The sequence below is a fragment of the Astatotilapia calliptera genome, chromosome 3 (genome assembly GCF_964374335.1).
Source record: "Astatotilapia calliptera chromosome 3, fAstCal68.1, whole genome shotgun sequence".
Taxonomy (NCBI): Eukaryota; Metazoa; Chordata; class Actinopteri; order Cichliformes; family Cichlidae; genus Astatotilapia; species Astatotilapia calliptera.
Genome location: NC_137424.1, coordinates 73147572 through 73171702, shown reverse-complemented (window position 1 = coordinate 73171702; position 24131 = coordinate 73147572). Strand labels below are relative to the sequence as shown.

The following is a 24131-nucleotide window of genomic DNA, read 5'->3' as shown; positions in this document are numbered from 1 at the left end:
TTGTCATTAAATCAGGCTGTTCTGCAACCATGGCAGCCAATTCACTATATGGCTTTATTCATGGTGTATTTTACCCCTTCACCAAAGGCCGTTCTCGTTTCCAACATTATATTTGCAGTGTTCGTCTATCTATCAATATCTGCGGAGTATTTTTTTAACGAGTATCCTATTTTCTAAAGCACAGCATGTAAATGGTAGCTCGGTTAGCAGGATGCTAGCATGTAGCGCTTAGTGAGACACGCCTCAGACGAGTTGAGCAAAGACCCCGTCTGTGTACTTTATACGTGAGCAACGGATTTAAATAACATTAACGTTTCAAAAGACAAACTTGAAGATAAATAACAATATACTTACCGGAGAATCGCCAGGGTTTGCCGCTGCCATCTTGCTGCTCCTAAATTCAAAACTGCCTCTGCAGACAGGCAGGGGAGGCGTGGAAATTGTCTTTGAGTTAGTCAAACGTTTTCCTTAGTTCGAGTAGATGATAAAAAAATACAAAAATAAATAAATGGGATTTTAAGTAGGACTAGGCATTCTGTAATGATCTCTATTTAGGAGAAAAACTTAATCACTCACCTTTAAACAGCTCTCTTTTAGGAGACACACTGCTGGCTAACGGTGTCATGTGATCAAACAGCGTAATTTAATTGGCTGAGAGCCACTCGACTCGATCTGGTGCTGATTGCTCTGGCTTGGGTCATTAAAGTTCATCACTTTTTCAGTTGAATTTTTGCAGGCGAATTTTTGCAGGTGAATTTTTTGCAGGTGAATTTTTGCAGGTGAATTTTTTGCAGGTGAATTTTTGCAGGTGAATATTTTTGCAGGGAAATTTGGAGGATAAAATTTCAGTGTCATAAATTCAATGTCTAAAAATACTTGAATTCTGATGATACTATATTTCTTCCATAGTACAGCACATGTGAGTGAACTCTGTGTCAAACACTGAGCTTCAGTAAAGATTCAAGTTTCAGTTATTTATATTTCCCATCACCATAAATCTTCACTCAAAGACAAGAATCTTTTACAGTGTATAAATACGTATAGATGTATTATATGTAAGAGACAAATAATGTTCATTTAATTTGTTGGCATTACTAAATTTGGCTCAATGCTTACATATATGTGCAAAATGAAAATGTACGAGCTGTGATAACTGTTTCTGATAGAATGAAGAGTAGACTGATATATTAAATATTCCTTTATTGGATGAGGAAATCAGACCATGTCATAACTGCTTTAAGTCATACAGAATAGATATCAGAGCCTTAAACATGCTGACTTCTGCTAAATGGGTCAAACTGGGCAGAAAGTCTACAAACACATAACATCCTTATAGAATATGATGTAACATTATAGAAAACCCACAAAACGCTACGTCCAGATGAACAGATTCAACTTTTGGAGATTTACTTTGCTGGATGATTGAGAATGCATCAAGACGGAATATTGTTTGGTCTGGGTCTAAACAGAGTGCATTGAGTGCATAGCTGGATTGGCCATCGGGCATACCGGGCATTTGCTGGCCGCTGGCGATATTTTGTTTTTATGGGCCGATGGATTTTTTTTTTTTTTTTTAGGAAGGGTATAGATAATGAAAGGTGTTGGATTGGTCAATTGGTCATGATCGACTCTTGGCTGGACCAATTACAGCCGAGGAGGCCGGATGCACCCTCCCCCTTGTTTAGCAATCACGTGATTTTCGCGCATTGCATGCCAGGAACTCGTGGCAAAACAATCCAAGTACCGCATCAAATGCAAGCGTTTGCAGCGCCGCAAAATGTTCATTCTCCGGTTCCAATACCTTCTTGTTTTTTCTTTGCCGCACAAAAAAGGAATGTACAAAACAAAAGGAGAACAATGCCGGTCCGTACAAAGACAGACTCGACGAAAAGACAAAGAAAAGATACGAGGAAAAAATCAAAGGAGTGAAAGTGTCAGACCCTTACGAGCACACAGAGGGACAAAAGACATTAGCGTGCTGCCCAACTTTCACCACGCTCAGATTTATAATTACACGGTTCTTGGAGTGAGTGCATACACTCATGAAGTTTAGTAACGTCAGGTCACTGCAACAAGCCCAGGTACAGTTTACCGACGGATGGGTGCAGGACCTTGAAATGCACCGTGTAGAACGAAAGACCATCGTACGAACAAAGGTAAGTTTACCAGTCTCACAAATCGTCGTCATAAATACACATTCGTTAACCGTTTATTAATATAACCTTTGAGCTCAACGGTAATTAATTAGTAGTGGAAATAATTTCTGGTAGCATTACAGAAATGTAGCAGTGACAATAATATTGTATGTTGTAATCGCACTGGACAATTAGTGATACAAAACAACTGTTTTCTCCTGTGAATAAAAGTATATGTTTTTGTCAATTTACCATGGTAATAACAGAAGCGAAACGTAATATTGTGTCAGGAAAATTCACTATTTATGCACAATAAACAAAGGAGCATAGCGCCACAATTTCTGTTCAGCGCCAGACTTGCTTGTAACCTATATCACCAATTATGTTAAGAAAAATGACGCATTAACTACAACAAAACTCTGACCTTTGTGGGAATGCTTGGAGCAGACTAACATGTGAGCTGGAGTGTTCTGGGACGTTATATTTGGTATATCCAGACCATCCGTCGGCTCTTACTTCGGAAACATGGCTTAAAAATGTCTCTTCAACGATGTAATCCGATAAAAAAAACGATCTCTCTACCCGTCGGCTTCCCGTGGCTGTCATGCGACCGACTATTGAAGTTAATAATACAACAGCTTCTTGCCATTTTTTGTGTTTCTTTTTATTGCTGTGTAACTGAGTTCAATTGAAAGCCTGCGTGCGCTAGTACCTCTTGCCACAAGTTCCCAGAATCCTTTGCGGTTTAACACTGAATGACGTCAAATTTTCAATCTTTATCCTGGTGGGCCGGTCTCTAGTCAAAATGCCCGGGCCAATTTTTTGTCCCAGTCCAGCCTTGATTGTGTGTGACGTCTTCTTTTGCGCAGGCAACATGAGCCTGCACACATTAATTTTGTGATAAGTGATATTATTGAAAATTCTCTGTGTGTAAGTACAGTTTAGTGCTGTCTGATCATCACTCTGATTGACTGCTGTAGAAGTGAACAGTGTTACTTTGACCTTTAACCTCGCTGCGCTGTGTTGTTTCCTCTTTTTCAGATCACAAAATCATCACAGCTGAGTCTGGACAGGACGTCACTCTGACATGTCAAGCTCAAGCTCACATCGTCATAGTTGTAGAGTGGAGCAGAACTGAAGAACAGAACTGGAAGATGAAGAACTTGTCCTTTTATATCAGCATGGATGACTTGTTCCAGATTACCAGCATCCATCTTTTGAGAACCAGGTGGATCTGAAGGACAGACAGATAGCTGATGGAGACGTGTCTTTGATTCTGAAGAATGTGAGACAAGATGATGCTGGAACATACGAGTGTCATGTCATCAAGAGAGCTGGAAAACCTTTGAAGCTCATCAGCGTCATCAGTCTGAAAGTTGGTTCTCTAAGTGAGTGAGGAGTGTTCAGTGTGTTTGAGATCTTCGGCTCTTTTAGCTGCGCTGCCTTATTGCTCCTAAATAGCTCTGTTTTCACGATCACTGAGATCCTTCTATTTTAGCCTAGCTGTGAATGATCTGTATTGGTAGTGTCCCGATTCGAAATATTGAGGCAAGGAACAAACCAACACTGGCCCAGAAGAGTTCAGTCAAATGATGATTTATTGAATACACGTGTGGGAAGATGTACACTGCAACTCATCAGCATAGATCTTCTCCAAACAACTCAATTCAGAATAGTTTTATTCATCTCAGGGTTCAGCCCCTTCTGCATCTGCAATGTACATAATTATGCTTACCGTATTTTCACAACCATAAGGCGCACTTAAAAGTCTTAGATTTTCTTCAAAAAGTACGGCGCGCCCTATAGCGCAGTGCGCCCTGTGTCTTGTAAGGAGGACGTAGTAGAGAACACCATGAGAATGCTAAAGGGTGAAGTGTGTGCGTTGACTTTATTGCACATACCTGTATAAAAGAACAGGTATGTGCGTTATGCAGGACATCGTTGTTTTAACAACCCTGAAAATGGCAAAGAGACACGCTTACGAAGCACAGTTTAAACTGAAGGCCATCAGCTACGCGGAGGAACATGGAAATCGAGCAGCGGCGAGAGAATTTAAGAATAATGAATCGATGGTTCGCAAGTGGAGGAAGCTGGAAAACAAGCTCCGACAGGTCAAGAAGACGCAGCTGACATAAGGCGATCATCGAGCAAAGAACGAGCGGGAGAAGCGTTTCGACGGTCACCATTTGGCTAAAAGCAGTTTCACTTTCACTTTTTATGAAACGGTGCCATTTTTCCATCCGGACCAGGACTACGGTAGCGCAGCAACTTCCACCGGATTATAAGGAAAAGCTGGCCATCTTCCGCTCCTACTGCAGCAAACACATCGGCGACAAACACATCCAGCGATGGATGACCGATGGAGACCACAGTTTCACCAAGAGTGGAAGGCAGCGCCGGGCGAGTTACGCCACAATTTGCCAATGGATTGTAGATGCTTGTGCTAACATGGCTGCTGGCACTGTTGTTCGAGCTTTCGCAAAAGCCGGCATCATTTCCGAGGAGCCGCACGGCACGGAAAGTGACTCTGACAGTGAAGAAAGTGAACCTGGCATGTTTGATGGAGATTTAGCGCAGCTGTTCAATTCAGACACAGAGGATGAGGACTTCGATGGGTTTGATTGATGATAAAAATGTGAGTACCAAACTTTGTTTTGCTCCTGCTTTATTTTTAAATACGCACACTTGTATGCTTGTGTGTTGTTGATGATGACGATTACTGGTAATAAAAATGTGAGTGAGGTACCGAACTCAGGTTTGCTCCCGCTTTATTTTTTAAATACGCATACGGTACTTGTATGCGCCCTATGATCCAGTGCGCCTTATGTGTGTGTTAAATACAGTAATGGCACACATAACTGAGACTGCGCCTTTTAGCACAGTGCGTCTTATGGTCGTGAAAATACGGTAAGTTACAGTAAATCATCATGTGGCGGAGGTGTGGTCCGGCGCGCGGCTGCAGGGGAGGAGTGGTGCAGTGGGCTCAACGGGGCGGTGCTGGTAAGAACAGCTGATGGCGGTTTGGACTGATGGTGGTTTTCCTTCCCTTTATATAGTGAGGCGGAGAGGAGCGGAGGGAAAGGAAGCTGGGGAAACCGACCACTGTCAAACGGTGTTCTGCTGTAATTCTGTGGACACTCACAATAAACATGCATCTGATGATAACGACCTGTGTGTGGGTGTATCTGTGCCTAGCGTGTGTCACACATCACTTAAAAATAGCTAAAATAGACAGAGATGTTACTCTTTCCAGTACTTTCTTCCATACATGGAAATTAAATTCATTCTCCGAATAGCCCCTGGGGACTTTACACTTTCTTCACTCTTCTTCTGTCACTTTTTACTAGGCAAGCTCAACTGCAGGTAGAAGCTAAATGAATTCAAGGCCTTTGCTTACAAAGGTCTACATTTAAATCATATTTGTCTGTAAGCGTGAATGCTGTTTTAACCTTCCATTGCTCCAAATCACCTTACACAATAGATTGTGAAGACATCGCGCTTCACAAAGCTTGAAACCTTCAATAGACTGAGAATCAACTCTTATGAGCACAACTACTGATGTGACGTTCTGTATCGAGGCTTTGAAGCTTGTGTCGAGTAATGGAGGGGGCGTTTCCGTGATGCGCGTATCGAGGCTTGCTTCATTTATGGGAGGGGCTGAAAATGATGACGTCCAAAGCCTCGCTGCCCGGCTGTACCACGTGACTGGTTCATGAAGTGGTTCGAACTTTGCCGTGAGATATGACAGCGATATAAACCCCTCAGACTTCATTCAAAATGTAGGTGTTTGATGGAGAGTTGCAGTTAGTGAGAGTTTGGAGACCGTTTGGAGGTTTATGAGAGTGAGGAGAGACAGCCTGGAGAGAATGGAGCCAGCTAAGAAGAGGAGGATGTCCTCCCCTGTGTGGGAACATTTTGATCTTATTCCTCCCAACAAGGTATGTAAATTTCTACAGAAGATGTATTTTCATAATACTGATGGTGCAATACAATTTATGTTAAGCTGTCTGTACTTTTGTACAAGGTGAAGTGTTTGCTATGTGCCAGGGAGCTGGGATATAACAACAACACCTCATCCATGCTTAGGCACTACAGAGCTTTGCATGAGAATAAGGGGAACACCGATTGTGGAGCAAGACCAGGTGAGCCATCAAATGCCATGATAATATAGCATGCAGCAATGTTACTAAATGATATAACAATATTATACAGCTGTTATAATTTACGTGTTTGATATTTATATTTGTGCTTTATCTTTATTGTCTTTCCTCAGGAGAACAATCTCAAATAGATGAAGACCTGGTTAGCATGGTGATTGAGGACTCCCAGCCATTTAGCATTGTGGAGGACAAAGGATTCAAAAGATTTGTTAAATCATTAAATCCTATCTACGTTCTCCCCACTAAAGGTTATAAAAGCAGTGAAAATTTAGTTTTTACAGAATAAAATGTGAACAGGCAGGACTGAGGCTCAAAGCCTCAGTGTGTAGCTGTCCATACCTCAACGTTACAAAAGCACAACTACTGTCCACACCCCAACCACACCTCACCTCACAGTAAATGATCATTTCCATTTTAAGCATTTCCAAATAATCATTTTCCATACTGCCAGTATAAATATACACAGTATACTGCCATCACTACAATATAGATGTTTTACACACTCCTTTTGTTGTTGACATTTACAGGCTGTGTGCAAAAGGCCACACTCTTCAAATTCATGCCAACTAATATTTTTACGTCCAGTAGATGTCCTACTAGAGCAAATGAAGCTTCATCTGCCCATCACTAGGCACAACATGCAAATGTGTTTATACAATGATTATGGCTGCACATGCAATAAAAATGTTAATCTGATGCCAGTAGCTGTGATAAACAGTTTAATGCAATTTAATGACAAAGTTATATTATTAATGTACTAAAATAATTCCTTTATTCCCACTGTTAGCAGTGTTTGATTTAGTGTTTTCATAAAAGTCTATTTCTTGTGTGTATATTAGTGCTCAGAAGAACAGACATGTGGTTTAAAGCCTAGACAAAAAAAAAATCCCCCTCATCAACACTTTTTTGTTTGTCAGGGGACATTTGTTTTGTAATAATTGCTGTTCTATCCCCACAACCACAATTGCTAACCTATCCCCACATTGTGGGGATAGGTTAATTCGATAATTCAAATTACCACTAGGTGTGAATGTGCCAGTGAGCGTGAATGGTTGTCTGTCCCTGTGTGTTAGCCCTGCGACAGGCTGGCGACCTGTCCAGGTTGTACCCCGCCTTTCGCCCTATGACAGCTGGGATAGGCTCCAGCGCCCCCCGCGACCCTGAAAAGGATAAGCGGAAGCGAATGGATGGATGGATGGATGGATAATTGCTGTTCTTTTGATATGATTTGCAGCAGGCCATAGTTTATTTGGCCCTGACTTATCGGAGAAATAAGAGAGCGGAACCAGCTGTTCAAACCCCCCCAAGGCTGACCACTGGAATTGAAGCGATGGGACAAGGCGCGACCTCTCACACCGAACGCAGCATGGTCAACACCTTGGAGATGCTTACAGCTGCTGTGAAGACTCAAACTAACACCATTGAGCATATGATGGGATACATCAGAGAGGGGCCTGCTCACAATGACACCCTTGAGTGAAAGTTGGATCACATCGCAGAACGGATCGCTGCAGTCGTGGGGTCTCAGAATCAAAAGAATGACAACACCACGGAACAGAAGTTTGATACCATCATGGGGAGGCTCGCGGCTCTCCAACGGGAGATCGAGAGACCAGTGTCAGAGTGCTAAATTCGGAGCTGCTCGCATAAAGGAGAAATCAACAATATTCAACATATGGACACCACGGCGCCAGCTGCTCAGGCCCAAGGCTGGAGCCCACCAAAACAGCTCCCTGATAACGACTGTGTGATGACTATTCTTCCCATCCCATGCAAGGCCACCTGGGTTGGCTGGCAGACTGTTTACTTAGCCTGATAGAGCGAAGGACACTGTCTCAGCTGGACTCTGGACACGCACACACATACACTTACACTGATAAGCACGCACTCATCCCCCTCCCTTTCCAAACGCCTTCGATGCTTGTTTCCTGTGGGGGAAGACGGCGGGTCTGCGTGCCACGCTGAAATGGTAGCGCTGTGTAGGACGACTGCTGTGTTCCTTCGGATTACCCCCCACCCCTCTATCCAACCCCTGTGGCTTGTCACGTGCTCTAATGTTGTGATGTGGACATTAATGTGCTCTCTGTGCAGAGGAGTTTTTTTATTCCTGTTCTCATGCTGTCCTCCCATAGGTGCCCAGCGTGAGAAGAGGTCTCTTTTTTTCCTCTTGTACTTTTCCCATTGTTGTGTAATTTTTTCAGTGTTTTCTCTGTAACGCTGCCGATCTCCGACTGTATTCCCATGTGATGTCTTTGTTGTGTGTGTAAGTCGGGGGGGGGGGGGGGGGGGTCCTATTCCTCTGCGGGGCAACCTGCATATGGCCAATAAAGCATTCATTCAATTCAATAAGTGCACAGGGAACCAGGTTTGCTCGAGCCCAGGTCCCTGACAGTACCCTGCATGCTGGACGCTGTGCCGTACATCGACATGCAGGACCCTCCGTTGTGCTGACTTCCTGCTCGGGCAGAGCAGGTCCCTCCGGCGTCATTGCAGCTGCAGACAATTGAACAGATGGTAATGGTGGTGTAGACAACGGGACCGGCGTACCAGGCTGTGAATTTACCGGCTGTCTGGGCCGGTGAGCAGCCTTGATTGGAGGGAGGAGGTGGAATTAATTAAGAAATGTGTAATACCCAAGGGGAAACCACAAAGCCACTTTCCCACAACGTGATGAACCTCTTCCCCGGGCATCTCCAGATAAATAAAATAGCTGCGGCTAAATAAATATTTACATGTAAACCAAATGAATGGCCTTTTTTATGTCTGTTTTTGTGATGTACCAAGATCTGAAAGTTTTATTTATTTATTTAAACAGTATTTATTTATTAAACAGTACATTTGCATAATGACTGAAACCAGCCCACTGAAGTAACAATGATCTGGGAGGTCAGTTCCTTGATCATTAATATACAAATTCTCATGACCATTTAGAACAACCACTGACCAAAGCACACTGATCAATGGCCATGAGTACCATTCACAGAGAGTTGAAAGACATTCCCCAACTCTCTGTGAATCGATGACACAAGGATCCAGGCCCACACAGACGGTGCGTAAATCATGGGAGGCCACATCACGGACAGGAACAGAGACACAGATGGACCGTTTAGACAGGAATAGAATAGGAATCTGTGGGAGGAAGTAGTATCCCCATCTACAAGACCACGCAAAGGAGGTATATGCTCTCTGCACTGGTATGTCATCCTTTAGGAGACACAGATGGGCCGTTTAGACAGGAATACGATAGGAATCCATGGGAGGAAGTTGTATCCACATCTACAAGACCGCACAAAGGAGGTATATGCTCTCTGCACTGGTATGTCATCCTTTAGGTTTATCACCATTTTCAGATCAGGATTACAACCAATATTGGTCCCATCCCACTCAAAGACCCTGCACTCATCAAACAACATTCTCTGGACAATCTCTTTTTGTTCCTCTTCCAAATGATCAAGATTCACTGGCGGATACCACGACATTGGGAGAGGTCCGGCTGACTCCACCATTATCTTGCGAACTGTTATTGCAGGTGGGCACTCGTTTGAGGCCTCAACCTCCACAATACGTTCAACTGGCTGTAAGGTGCCCAGGGCCATCTTGCTTGTCAAGGTCATATCATGTTTGGTGTCATTACTTAGAGCAGGGGTGCCCAATCCCGGTCCTCGAGAGCTACCGTCCTGCAGCTTTTAGATGCATCCTTGTTCCCACACACCTGAATCAAATGGTTTGATCTCTTCAGCATGCCATCATGTTTGGCAAAGGCCTGATAACAAGCCATTCATTTGATTCAGGTGTGTGGGAACAAGGATGCATCTAAAAGCTGCAGGGCGGTAGCTCTCGAGGACCGGGATTGGGCACCCTGACTTAGAGCAATGGTGATGTATGGGTTAGCTGGATTCTGTATTTCAACTAACCCCGTCAAGACATAGAACCGCTTTAGGGCCTGGTTGCCCAAATCATCCTCAAACAGCACTAAACAATCAAGTGGATTCATGGTTGATGGAACGGGGCACTTTAACCAGGTGACCTGTTCAGGAGGGATAATCACATCCCTTTCAACTGTTCTCAAGTACCCTTGTGTAATGTTTGGCTCTACTGTCTGAATGAAGCTTCAGACCACCTCACCATTCTCAGGGGGAAGACAGATGGCATTACACAGCAAGGTAACAAGAGTAGGTATCAACTGCTCTAGTTGCTCCTCAATGATCTGTTCCAAGACATTGAAACCGATCAATGGTTTGTCCACAGGCAAGGTACTGACGAGGACCGGAATACTGACGGAGAGGCTGGGGTCTTCACTCCCCGGTAAGTTGATCATGATGGGTACCCAGCCATCAAATGATATGGTTTCCCCGTTGACTGCGCAAACTTTCAACTCATCAATTTCCTTGATGATTTCAGATAGAGGTTGCATGACTAAGTCAGGCAAGTATCAGTCTTTCCAATGTTTACTTATGATGCAAACTTGAGCTCATGTGTCAAGTACTGCTTTCACTACTAAGCCATTCAAATTGCAATGTATGAGAGCTTTCTTACTGATTAGCTTAGCAACTGCCCCACGTTTAGTGTGGGGTGCCATAACACCAGATGTAGCGAGTGCCTCACCCTGCTGCTGGTTAACTACTTCTGATGTGACTGGCGAGGGGAGACTTGGTTTGCTACTGTTAAGGTTAGGTTGGGTCCCATATGAAGAGGACCCACTGCTTCAACCCTGTCACCCGGTAGAGAAACTGCTGTGGTGTCTCACTTTCATCTTTTCTGGCACACATTAATTCTTGAAAGAGTTCTGTACTATTTTTCTCTCTCAGGTGGGCATGGAGAAACCCCTTCAGTTCAAGTACAGTCAAATCGTCTTTATTGATTAACATATCTTTAAAAGTTCCAGGCCTTAATATCCTGAGCACTCCACGAACTATCTCTGCATCAGGGAAGCCTTCTCTGCGTCGACCTCTTGCTGACCCAGGCCCGCTGGACCCACCGTCTTAGCAACCATGGATCAGTCTCGGCTCCAACTTTCAGCTCGCATCAGCTCCCGTCCTGGTCCCAGATGTCATTTTTGGATCAGTCTCAACTGCAAGGTGTCGACAATCCTGGACGAGCCCCCAAGATTTGTTACGGGTCCCAAGGATGAAGACCATGATGACAAATATGTTACCTGTAAAAGCAGGTGAAGAGCAGAGTAAGGAAGACAGCATGTGTCTCTGTATTCCTCCAGATTGTGTCTGAGTCTGATTTATTTCACACAAACAAATGCTATATAAACACTACCATGAGCTTTCAATATATAATTCAGCAGGTTCCTCATTCACATCAATTACATTTACTTATTTCACATCCTCAGTGAAATATACTCTCTTTACTGGTTCATTTTCTCTAATTAACATCTTCTTTCATAACAGTTACTTTCCTTACTCATATCAATAAACACATCACATTGTCTTCTACAGTGTCTTACTGGCTAAACAGTTCAATAACAGTGTCAGTTTTGGCCAGCGGTCATAGGTTCTGTCCAATAATATGACGCAAGACTGGAGTAAAAGACATCCATGGATTGGCACTTTATTAATGAAGGAACATGATAGGAGCACAAGAACACTAACTATAACTAAACAAAATGGCTTCCTTTTGGGGTGGCTGTAGCTCAGGTGGCAGAGGAGGTCAGCCAGTAATCAGAAGGTTGGTGGTTCGATCCCAGGCTGCATGCCAAATATCCTTGGGCAAGATACTAACCCCATGTTTGCCTACTGGTGGTGGTCAGAGGGCCCGGTGGTGCCTGTGTCTGGCAGCCTCGCCTCTGTCAGTGCGCCCCAGGGCAGCTGTGGCTACAATGTAGCTTGCCATCGCCAATGTGTGTGTGAATGGGTGAATGACTGAATGTAGTGTAAAGCGCTTTGGGGTCCTATGGACTAGAAAAGCGCTATACAAATGCAGGCCATTTACCACTTTTATACTCTTCCGGAATAGCCCAAGTATGGGGGTTAACTAATCAAAATGAAAACATAACCCTCCACACACACAAACATGCAATTACATTAAAGCACATCACAAACATATACATATTTCCAACACGTACTATAAACAAACCAATAACATGAGCTTCACCCATTACTATATAAATTAAAACCCTCTTTATCCATACTCCCTAACCTGGCACACTGGTCTACTCCAAGAGCCCTTAAACAGGTGATTAAGCTGCTTTCACTCTTATGCTCCACATCCTGCAAGAAGCAACCAGGACAGGTGAGTACCTTATTTAGGTTACTCACAAATGATTAACTGTAAACAGCTTTAACCTTGGCTCTTCTCTGACACAGGTAGGATGGCCAGTCCCACTGTCTCTTCACCTTTACAAGCTGTCATTTTAGTTGTATGTCACATAAACCCAATAAAAGACTCCATAAGAACTAAAGTGTTTTTTCTTTATTACACTATTTTAAATTCCCAATCCAACAATTAATCACTAACAATACCAACCAGATAATGGAACCCCTGGTCTCCATTAAAAACAGCAAAACCGTCACCGGTTCTGACAGTAACCAGACAGAAAAGCAGCGCACATTTCGGTGCTTTATTTCAGTGCTTTTTTTCCTGAGCTGTGATTCACTTTAGATTCTAGCCAATCATTTTACGTTTCCGAGGATAGTAGGCGGGTCCAGGTACGTACCTTCTTTTAGATCAGAGCTACAGATTAAAAATGCCCAAGGCGAAGCGGTCAAAAGTCTGGCTGTACTTCACAGCAAAAGATGCAAACTCAGCAGCCTGCTACAAGTGCTTTAATCAGATACTGCAATACTGTCAAAGGAGGTAACACCTCAAATCTGATGAAACGCCTGGTGACGCATAGCGTTTTTTTAAAAGCCGAGAAATGCGCCGTATTTGATAGCTTGCTGAGACCTCACACCGTGTACATCTACTGCAGGTGTGGTGCCTGTTATCGGACCCGGAATTAGCAACATCCCCCCAAAACACGAAGAGTAGAGTCCTGGCCCCTAGCCCTGCCAGTGTAGCAGAAATGATGACGGACGAAGATGGCAGCAGCAGCCGTTCTTCTCTGCGTGAGTAGCTTAATGTTGTTCATGTGTAATTCACGTTGAGTACGCTATCCATGTTATTACATTAATGCATGTAAGGTGAACTAGCAAACATCATCATAGCTACATGAGTATAATTCCCTGGAAGCACAGGCAGACGCAAGTGGTTTTCTGTCACTGGTTTATTTGAAGACTTCTCTCCAAAGCTACCGTGAAAACTATACAGCATTAACAAAATAAAACTCGGCGTAAGACACAGCACTAAAGATAACACTGTACAACAAACACGATTGTGAGGAGAAAGTTGTTGGAAGGCAAAGAAACTTACAACTCAGATATCTATTTTTTACATGCGCATGGGCGGTCACTGCTCAACCGATGTGACACAGAAAAACCGCCCAGGGCATTCAGAACATCCTTTATTTACATGTATACTTAAATCAAGTTTCCACAGCAGTAGGAGTGGCATGTATGGAACTGATAATTTTTCCTTAGAAGGAGAAAACCTTTCGCTTATCTGCTGAAAAAGGAGGTACCTTTGTATGTATAGAAATTCAGACATTCCCATAAAAGGAGAGAGAGAGAGAGAGAGAGAGAGAGAGAGAGAGAGAGCCAGCTTGTCTGTTAAAACAGGAGGTATGGTATCGTATGTCACCGCATTCCTCTACACATATGGCTTCAATCTCTCTTCCTGTGTTGGTTCCAATTCACAAGCTCTTCTTCCTTTAAATGAAGCTACAACTAAGCATAATCACAAAACTAAAAAATCTCTCATCAACGATAAATCAATAAATACCTCGTTGGCTGCATGCTGCAAAAAGGGAATTAGCTGCCGTTCTTCTGAGGTTTCCTTTAACCGTTTAACTGTGTGGTACCTCACAGGGGTACCACAACAACATCATCCAGGTAGAAAACAGCATATGCAATTTGAGGAAGCAGGTACCGCTCCATGAGGTGCTGAAAAATGGCCGAGGCTTCAAATAAGCCAAACGGAAGTGTGACGAATTGGTACGAACCATACAGAGTGGAGAAGGCCGTTTTTGTCTTTGGACTCTGCAGATAAGGGAATCTGCCAGTAAGCGTTGGTTAAATCCAGCATCATAAAATAAGACAAGCAGTGCTTAACCAGTCCAGGTCAACTCAGGCATTGGACAAGCATCAAACCATGAGACCTTGTTCACTTTCTGATAATCATCACCAATGTTCCCTCTAAACTGCGCGTGTGCTCAATTGCGCACTGCTGGCACGGTCTCTGTGCAGAAAAAATCCGTGTTGCACATAAAGTAAAATTCTAACCGGAATTGAAATTAAAGTGAATACGTTAACAATTCTGTTTTGCAGTGTTAGTCAGTAAGTGACTGGCTGCTCCAGTATGGGATTAGAACAATGGCACCTCATCCCATAGTCCAGCCAATCACGTGATTCAAATTCGTATATGCGCAGCTAATCAACGTCGTTGACAGGCTATGACAGCGTCCTTATGTGCCGAAACCGGTGTTTTAGCTAGCAAAGTGGCGTGGCTAATGTGGAGTGAAGCCACGTTAATGACAACGTGTACAACCATTGGAGATGTGAGCAGGACAGATGGAACAAGTGACGTAAAAAGAGTGGACATTATACCAGGTTTCAAATTGTGTTGATAGGCCACATAAAAAACAGAGTTGTGATTAAAAAAAAATCCAGTGTTTGGTTTTCTTCCAGAATATTGTTGTTTACATTTACTGGGGGAAGAAATGGTAAAAACGTCATTTTATAAAGAAAACGTTATAAAGCACTCTCCGCCTGTGAGCAAAGACAAAACCAAAACACCCCACCCTTTCCCATTGGTCAAAAAATGTACCATGCCGACCAATCAAAACATGGCATTTGGTTGTTAAGAAACGGAAGTTGTTAAGAAGAGGAAAATTTAGGAGTGACGGCAGTGTTTTGAGATGTGAGAGATTTGCAACGTTTAGCGCAAATCTTGTATAGTTAGTGTGTAGTGTAGTCAATAGTTTTGTTGTGTGTGTCAGAACAATGAGGCGGCTGCTAAATGTTACAGGAGTGATACATCTCCTGTTGTCAGGCCTGCAGGTATCAGGCTTTTGATGTTCTCCTTTATCTCATAGTGGACAGAAATTATTTTTTGGAGAGGCACAAATAATTTGTGTGGCATCAGATTTGATGCAGAACACCTGATTGTTCTGTAAATAGTTTGAAATGTTTGTTTAAAAAAAATCCCTTAGCAGCATTTTTAGGTAAACAGCTGCAAAAATCTTTGTTGTTTGCAATACTCAGTAACTTTTTTGAAGAAGTAACTATATAATTAATTGCCCAGCATTGGTCTTTATATATTGTATTTTGCAGAGAGAGTTACAAAGTTTCAAAGTGGTGCTCCATGAGAGTCCTGTAGACGAGCAGCAGCACAATCCTGCATTGCAACTGCAAACCGCTGTTGCAATGCAGGAACATCTGCTTTATTGGAATGTGTGAGATGTTAACCACAATGACTCTTAAAAACACTGTCTCAAAGCTTCATGCCAACAGCATGTTTTTAAGAAAAATCAAACATATGTTCTTTCAAGATCATTTTAGAGTTTTTAATGAGCTGCAGGATCCTTCTTCAGTGTGAGTGGAGAACAGCCAAGTCGCCTCCTGTGATAAACCTCCACATGTACCACTGAAAACAGTTAAATTAGTTTGAATCAGAAATAATGGGTCAAACTACTTGTTCTGAGACCATTTCTTTATTTTTCACACCAAACTGTTTAATAAGATAATAAGATAAACTCTACACAGACTTCATCAAATATAACTAACACTTTAACATTATCAGGATTTCATAATACAAACTTCAAATCAACAAGAAAACAGCTGCAGAACATGTGGATCAAAATTCATTAAAAAACAACATGTGGACTTCAATGACTAAATACACTAAAGTGAAAGGAGGAGCAAAAAAATAGAGGTTTAACAGAATTTGAATTACGTAAAAGTAGTCACCTGTGATCTTTAAAATGGTTCTGATGTGTGCTGCTGTTTTTAACTTTCAACATTTCTTTGCTGCCACTGTGAATAAGATTGTGCTCTTTGCCTAATTGAATAAAGGTTACACTGACTCACTGCTCCATCTTCTGGTACTAACTGGCATTACATGGAAGTACAGCCCAAAACCAGTTCAGCTTGAGTTTCTTTTTTTCTGGACATAAAGTCACAGCAGGTGTTGTTTCAAAGCTGGTGGACAGATTTAGTTCATTTTGGAGGTTTTAAGAGCAACTGCTGTGAAAATATTTGTAGTTTTGGGAGAAAAGGATTTAAGAGAAGATTTTACAACAGCAAAAGGTTAAATATGAATGAAGGATTGAAATTTAACAGAGGTAACACATTAAATGAATACATTACCCCACATTAAGTTAATTTTGGAAACACTAAGAAAGTTCAAATAAAAGAAATTGAAATATATATCCATATCTGCAATTCTGATACATTATTGGTTTGGTAAAAAAGACATTCCTAAAACTTTAATAATACAGTAACAAGTACAACTACTAAACACTACTGTGTCCTAAGGGAACAAAGATTAAAATGTAACAGAGATAATTTTAGAGAATTAAAATCCCCCAAAGGAAAAAAAAACTTGATATGCATATCTATGCATATCTATACATGCAGCTTCCTAAATGTAACATTCAGAATTATTCACTGCAGCTCCAGAAATCAGAGCTACCTCATCAGATCCAAGTGTAGCATCAGCTGACACTCTTTACAGGAGATTCCATCTGAACTCTGTGGAGCCTGATCTCAAGGTTTTTAAGTCTGACCCTGAAACCAGAAGAGGATCTTTCTCTCTCTTCAGATTCATTGTGATCCAGTGATTTCAGTCCTGCATGATCAGGCTGATGTTTGCACAGAGCAGATAATGAAGTGAAGGTTTTTGCACATTGGTAACAGTGAAACAGTTTATTTACAGCGTGGGATCGTTTGTGTTCGGAGTATGAACTGAGATTCCTGAAACTCTTGTCACACTGGTCACAGCTGAAGTTCACTTCCATGTGTGTACGTTCATGTTTGTTACGATGACCTGATTGTGAGAAGCTTTTGTCACAGTGTCTGCACTTGTATGGTGTCCCTCCTGCAGTGGTGAAGGATGACCCACACTGGTCACAGATGTGCTTTTTGACCACACTGTGGAAGAGTTCATGTTTTTTAATGTACTTGGTGTGTGGAAGCCTCTCCCACATTCTTTGCAGTAGTTCATTTTGTCTCCAGTGTGGCTACGTTGATGTGGTTTTAGGTCCCGTTCGTGATTGGAGGTTTTTCCACAAAGGTTAAAGAGAAACGCTTGCCCACCACCACAGTGACGACAGGGTTGAGAAATGGATCAGTGTGCTTTGCTCCACTCCTAAACAAAGACATTGTAAGTCAGGGAATTCCTTCAACGTTTTTATCCTGAACGTCGCCTGAAATAAAAAGCATCTCTGCCAACGTCCAATTACATTTTACTGTTTACACTATAAAACTCAGGTTACTTCTTCATTTTTCCAAACAGTTCATTCAGTATAACTCCATAAGTTTACTGATCAGACTTTTTCCAAACAATCAGGTTAAAATTACAAGATAAAAAATCAATACATCCTCACAGTAACTGCACTTCTAGAGTTACTTTCTGGAGTGGATCTGTTGGTGTTTTTTCAGCTGATTTGGAGCTTTAAAAGTCTTCTCACACAGGTAACATTTATAAGGTCTCTCCTCAGTGTGTTGTTGTAACTGTGCATCTGTTGTAAACAGTTTCCCACACTGATCACAGCAGGAAACATCAATTCCAGTCTGAATTCGTAGGTGAATATTTCGGTACCGTTTGTCACTGAAACTTTTTCCACAAAAGTCGCAGCTCTACGCCTTAATTCCAGAGTGGGTAACTAGATGCCTGTGTAAGTCGCTATTTAGAGCAAAAGCCTTACCACACAACTCACAGTTGTGTGCTTTAAGTCCACTGTGGATGAGTTGGTGTTTTTTTAAGGTTCCAGCCTGGGTAAAAGACTTTCCACACAAGTCACAGCTGTAAAGTTTAACTCCACTGTGGATGAGTTGGTGTTTTTTCAAGTGTCCAGCCTGGGTAAAAGACTTTCCACACAAGTCACAGCTGTAAGGTTTAACTCCACTGTGGATGAGTTGGTGTTTTTTCAAGTGTCCAGCCTCGGTAAAAGACTTTCCACACAAGTCACAACTGTAAGGTTTAAATCCACTGTGGATGAGTTGGTGTTTTTTCAAGTGTCCAGCCTGGGTAAAAGACTTTCCACACAAGTCACAGCTGTAAGGTTTAAATCCACTGTGGATGAGTTGGTGTTTTTTCAAGGTTCCAGCCTCGGTAAAAGACTTTCCACACAAGTCACAGCTGTAAGGTTTAACTCCACTGTGGATGAGTTGGTGTTTTTTCAAGTGTCCAGCCTGGGTAAAAGACTTTCCACACAAGTCACAGCTGTAAGGTTTAACTCCACTGTGGATGAGTTGGTGTTTTTTCAAGTTCCCAGCCAGGGTAAAAGACTTTCCACACTCATCACAGCTGTAGGTTTTCTCTCCCTTTCTTCTGTGAGGTTTCTCGGCCTCCTGAGAGCGCTGACTTCTCGCTCCATGTTGGTCCTGCAGTGACAGAGATACAAACAGAGGCAGTGAGTGAAATGCAGTCGTGGAACAAACTGAAACTCCCTTCATTGGTGGAATCAAACATGTCAACAAACACATTGTTGGTGTGTTTCCACCACCTTCTGGTGGCAGTATCACATTACAATGATGTGCTACAATGAGAGTTGTAATGAAAATGACATTATTGAAGAAATATTGATCAGCAGAGAAAATCTTTTACGCATAAGAAATTTCAAGTTCAACTGATGATATTGTTGTTTCAATGTGTGCTTATAAAATATGATCTTTGTATTTTCTTGTAACTTCTGTTACAAGAAATTAGAACTCTGAACAATATTTAAACTCCATTCAGAGTTACATACCATAAAATAATACTTTATGATTAACATAACAGTTTGATTGCTCTAATTACCTGTATTTACCTTGTGACATATTACAGGGCAAAGTACATTCTGGGTACAGTTACATCACAAAACATCAACTGTGAACACCTTATGTTACCGTGGCGTTTAAGTCCATGGGAATTATGAGTATCTACTCCCAAATTCCCATCCGGGCTACATTATTATCGGTTCATGGTATCGCTTAACTTTTACGAATATGAGTACACACACATTTTACAGTATCGGCCCCAATACCCGATACCAGCAACGGTATCGGTGCATCCCTAATTGTAACTGTGATATTTTTCTCACCTTTTGTGTTGAAGTCATTGATTGTTTCCTCTGTAGTGGCTGAGCTGAGTCCAAATGGATGAAATTGTTCCTCCGTTGCACCACCAGACTCTTCTCCTCCTGTTAATCACCTGGGGGACACACACGCAGCAGGATTTGTAAAAAGAGTTTTGATAAACACAATGCTGGACAGCAATGCTGTCATGTACATATACATATATACATGTCTATATACATATACATATATATGTCTATATATATATATACACATATATAAATAATAACACCCAGCACGCCCCTGCGGGCGGTTTATCCTTCAAGCTTGGGTCCTCTACCAGAGGCCTGGGAGCATATATATATATATATATATATATATATATATATATATATATATATATGTGCAGATCCATAGAGGCTGGGGTCTATCACACCAGGCAAGACCCCAGGTGTAGGCTGTGTAAAGATGCCCCAGAGACAATCCAGCACATAACAGCAGGGTGCAAGATGCTAGCAGGCAAGGCATACATGGAACGCCATAACCAGGTGGCCGGCATAGTGTACAGGAACATCTGTGCCGAGTATAACCTGGAAGTCCCGAGGTCAAAATGGGAGATGCCCCCAAGGGTGGTGGAGAATGACCGAGCTAAGATCCTGTGGGACTTCCAGATACAGACGGACAAAATGGTGGTGGCTAACCAACCGGACATAGTGGTGGTAGACAAACAGAAGAAGACGGCCGTAGTGATCAACGTAGCGGTTCCGAATGACAGCAATATCAGGAAGAAGGAACATCATATGTCACTGCATTCTTCTGCACATATGGCTTCACTCTCTTTTGCTGTGGTGGTTCCAGTTCACGAGCTCCTCTTCCTTTAGTGTTGGGGAGTAACGGAATACATGTACCGCCGTTACGTACTTAAAATACAAAATATGAGTAACTGTATTCCGTTACAGTTACCGTTTATAAAGGTGGTATTCAGAATACAGTTACTTTGTTGAAATAAATGGATTACACTGCGGTACTTTCCTGTTTCATTTTGTCGCGGGTCAGGACTGTTTGGGTTTTGTTTGACAGCTACGTTCTGTTGTTCCAGGCGGCAGCATTACGGTTGCCATGGTTACAGGGCGACGCTCTCTTGCTCTCTGCGACTGTGTGTTTCCTGGGTGAGAGAGCGCCTTTTCGTTGTTGTTGTTGTTGTGCTAAGCTAACAGGCAGAATGCTACAAGCATAGCTCTAAAGAATGTAGCATCATGGGCAGTGTAGTCCGTGTTGCAGGGAGAATGGACTGCCATACACATTATGGGTCTGTGAGCGCGAGGAGGGAGAAAAGGGGGAGTGGAAAAGTACGAGCTGTCATCGAGGAAAAATGGGAGCTGGAAGCATGTAAATATAATAATAACCACTTCAGCCAAGAAGAGTGCCTGACGAGCCCAGTTGTAAGTAAGCTATTAAGACTCGACTGTACACCGTGTTCGTGTTTTCCTCCGAAAACAATAAGTTCTGTTGGAGCAGTCTTTCAACGCCTCTCTCTGTCTCTCGCAAGAAAAGTTGACCCACACAACAAAGTAAAGCTATTTTTCGGCTACGAGCCGACAGGGACCCCGCCGTATTAGTCAGAGGTCCCTTTACTACAGTTCGGAGTCGCGGACCTTCAGTAATAGTAATGAATCACCCAGCAATAGTACATTCACGTTGTTGTAAAAAGCATGATAATATATTAAGTAATCCAAAGTATTCAGAATACGTTAATGTCATTGAGTAACGTAACGGAATACGTTACAGAATACATTTTGGGGCATGTATTCTGTAATGGAATAGGGCTTTGGAGCGTGATGTCACGGGGGTGGGCGTGGAAAGGATTTTGGCCCGATCCGCCATTTTGTGGGTCTAGCGCAAGTGAAAAGGGAGCGAAGGCACAGACAACAGCCATGGTTCGTATTTGCTGTGTGGTCGGCTGCAATGTTCGATCGCACGACCAGCAAGAAAATAAGCTTGAAAATGGTTTATCTTTTCATTCTTTCCCAACCTGGAAGCAACACGAGGCAGCTCATGTATCGATGTTACCAAACAAAGGCGTCTAGCCTGGAGAGCAGCTGTGAGACGAGCTGACGTGCAGTTCTATTCCATCTCCAAATATCTGTTGGTGCTCCAGACATTTTCATTCCGGTAAGTTCTAAATATGTTCATATCACTCTTTATAGCCTATTAGTTTTATTTTCTATGCGCTCTGAGCTCATAGCAAATGACAACAAACATTCTACTGAGTGATTTTGCAGAACTACCTTCTATTTATAGAGTTGCTAATTATTTGGCATTATTGCAGCAAACCAGCCTATTAAATGGATGAATCACATCGTGACTGGGTTCCAGTGCTACACAAGGGACCTGCTTCAAACATACCACCATGCCAATCAGATTACTTCTTCCTTGTGAGGGTGAAGAGGTGACCCTTCTGGATAAGATGGTGAAGGTTTGCTGCGTTTTGGTGAACAGTGTGATAATAAAACCAGGGAAAAATGAAACCTGCTCCTGTTAAATACTCTTAAGTCTTGTGCTGTTAAAATTGCTGTATTTTTTCAAAAGATACAGTAAATAAAGTAATGTTAGTAGTGAGTGATATCATGTAAACACTCGTGATTTTGTGTAAACATTTTGTCATTTGTAAACTATAAAATCATTTTTCTTCTTTGGCTCTCAGCGAAGGCGGTCGTCCTTTTCTCCTCTCCTCCTCACCCTTATCTTCCCTGCTTAGCCTCTATGTCCTTGTCTGTTTCGTGTGCATTACTTTCCCTGGAATAGACTCACACGGTCATTCTCTAAAACCTAAAAGAGAATTATGGATTTGATTAACTGGTCTCTGAATGCTATTGACACCCTTTTCTCAACGAGAAGTCTGGGCTCGGGAGAGCCCGAGTGCCCTGGAGGGACTTTCCCTGCCGGATACACGATGGACGGGTGGCAGAACTGGAGAGTCATGTGTCTGGCGGGACTGTCGATCGAGGACGCTGAAGATATCTATCTATTCGGAACCATGATAACAGGGTTCGTGCTGATCGGAGTTGGCTTGGCCCTGGTTTATCGGAGAAATAAGAGAGCGGAACCGGCTGTTCAAACCCCCCTAAGGCTGCCCGCTGGAATTGAAGAGATGAGATGAGGCGCGACCTCTCACAACGAACGTAATATGGTCAACACCTTGGAGATGCTTACAGCTGCTGTGAAGGCTCAAGCGTATGGGGGGAAACATCAGAGAGAGGCCTGCTCAAAATGAGACCCTTGAGCGACAGTTGGACGACATCACGGAACAGATCACTGCAGCTTTGAGGTCTCAGAATCAAAAGAATGGCAACACCATGGAACAGAAGTTTGATATCATCATGGGGAGGATCGTGGCTCTCCAACGGGAGATCGAGAGGCCAGTGTCGGAGTGTTAGGGCAGCCAAAAATTCTCCTGGGCTGCTCGCATGGAAATTTACAAAATCAACATTGAGATTGCGGACCCCCATAACGGCACCAGCTGCAGGCCAGAGACTGGAGCCGAACAATCACTCCCTGATAACGACTGTGTTACGGCTATTCTTCCCATCCCATGCAAGGACACCTGGATTGGCTGGAAGACTATTTACTTAGCCTGATAGGCCGAAGGACACTGTCTCAGCTAAACTATGGACACGCACACACACACACTTACACTGATAAGCACTCACTCATCCCCCCTCCCTTTCCAACGCCTTCGATGCTTGTGCCCTACCGGGGAAGATAGCAGTCAACTGGACCAGCACAGATGCTGCAGGACCGGATGCGCTGTCTACACCGGCTCTCTCTTACCCTTTACCCGCCCCTGTTGCTTGTCTCGTGTTTCTATGGTGTATTGATAGTCATGTGCTTTTGTGCTGAGGTGTTTTTTCTGTTCTCAAACTGTTCTCCCACTAGGAGCTCAGTCTGAGTGGAGTTTTTTTTCTCCTCCTCTTACCTCATGTAGTGTATTTTCGTTGTTTTTTCCTATCAGCCTACCTTCTGACATGTCTGCCCAATGTGATGTTTGTGTAAAGTTGGTCAGAAGGTTCCTTTGTGAGTGCGCATGCGCCATTAGCGTGCTGCCTGCTGTAACCCCTAATTTCCCTCGGGATGAATAAAGTATTCTGATTCTGATTCTGATAAATGACATGGATTCTACATTGTAACTGATGTGATGTTCTATAAGGTGGTTTCAATAAAATTAAAAAAAAGAGGCAAAAATTAGTTTGTTTCTTTATTCAACTTTTGAACAGTGGGACTCAGTCAGTATATATTCAGTAAATGCAAATTATTTACATGGCAGTGCACTACAGGCATAAATCTAGACCCCTAGATAAAACATTATGGTTCATTCCCACAACCCACAGCTTTACTTGTTAGGATGCCTGGGTCGTCGACCCAGGGTTTTTGGAGTTTATGATATTATTTATACTGTTGTTTTGGACTTTGTTTCTGTGTTTTGTTCTGTTTGCACTTTTTTGTTTTGTTTTGTT

The 24131-nt window shown here is 42.7% G+C and overlaps 1 long non-coding RNA gene across 3 annotated transcripts in view; it reads right to left on the bottom strand.

The window, feature by feature from the left end:
- The window catches only part of LOC113010401 (uncharacterized), a 34729-nt gene that overhangs the window by 1784 nt on the left and 8814 nt on the right, over positions 1-24131 (bottom strand). The window contains exons 3-4 of one of the 3 annotated variants that reach the window (XR_013906555.1): positions 19644-19753; positions 16037-18945 (exon numbers count right to left, since the gene is read on the bottom strand). The exons of 1 other annotated variant lie outside the window; for it this stretch is intronic. This is a non-coding gene — a long non-coding RNA (uncharacterized LOC113010401). Of the gene's footprint in view, positions 1-10518; positions 11451-16036; positions 18946-19643; positions 19754-24131 lie in introns of those variants that run through there. One more of the 3 variants, XR_013906557.1, reaches the window with a different exon arrangement.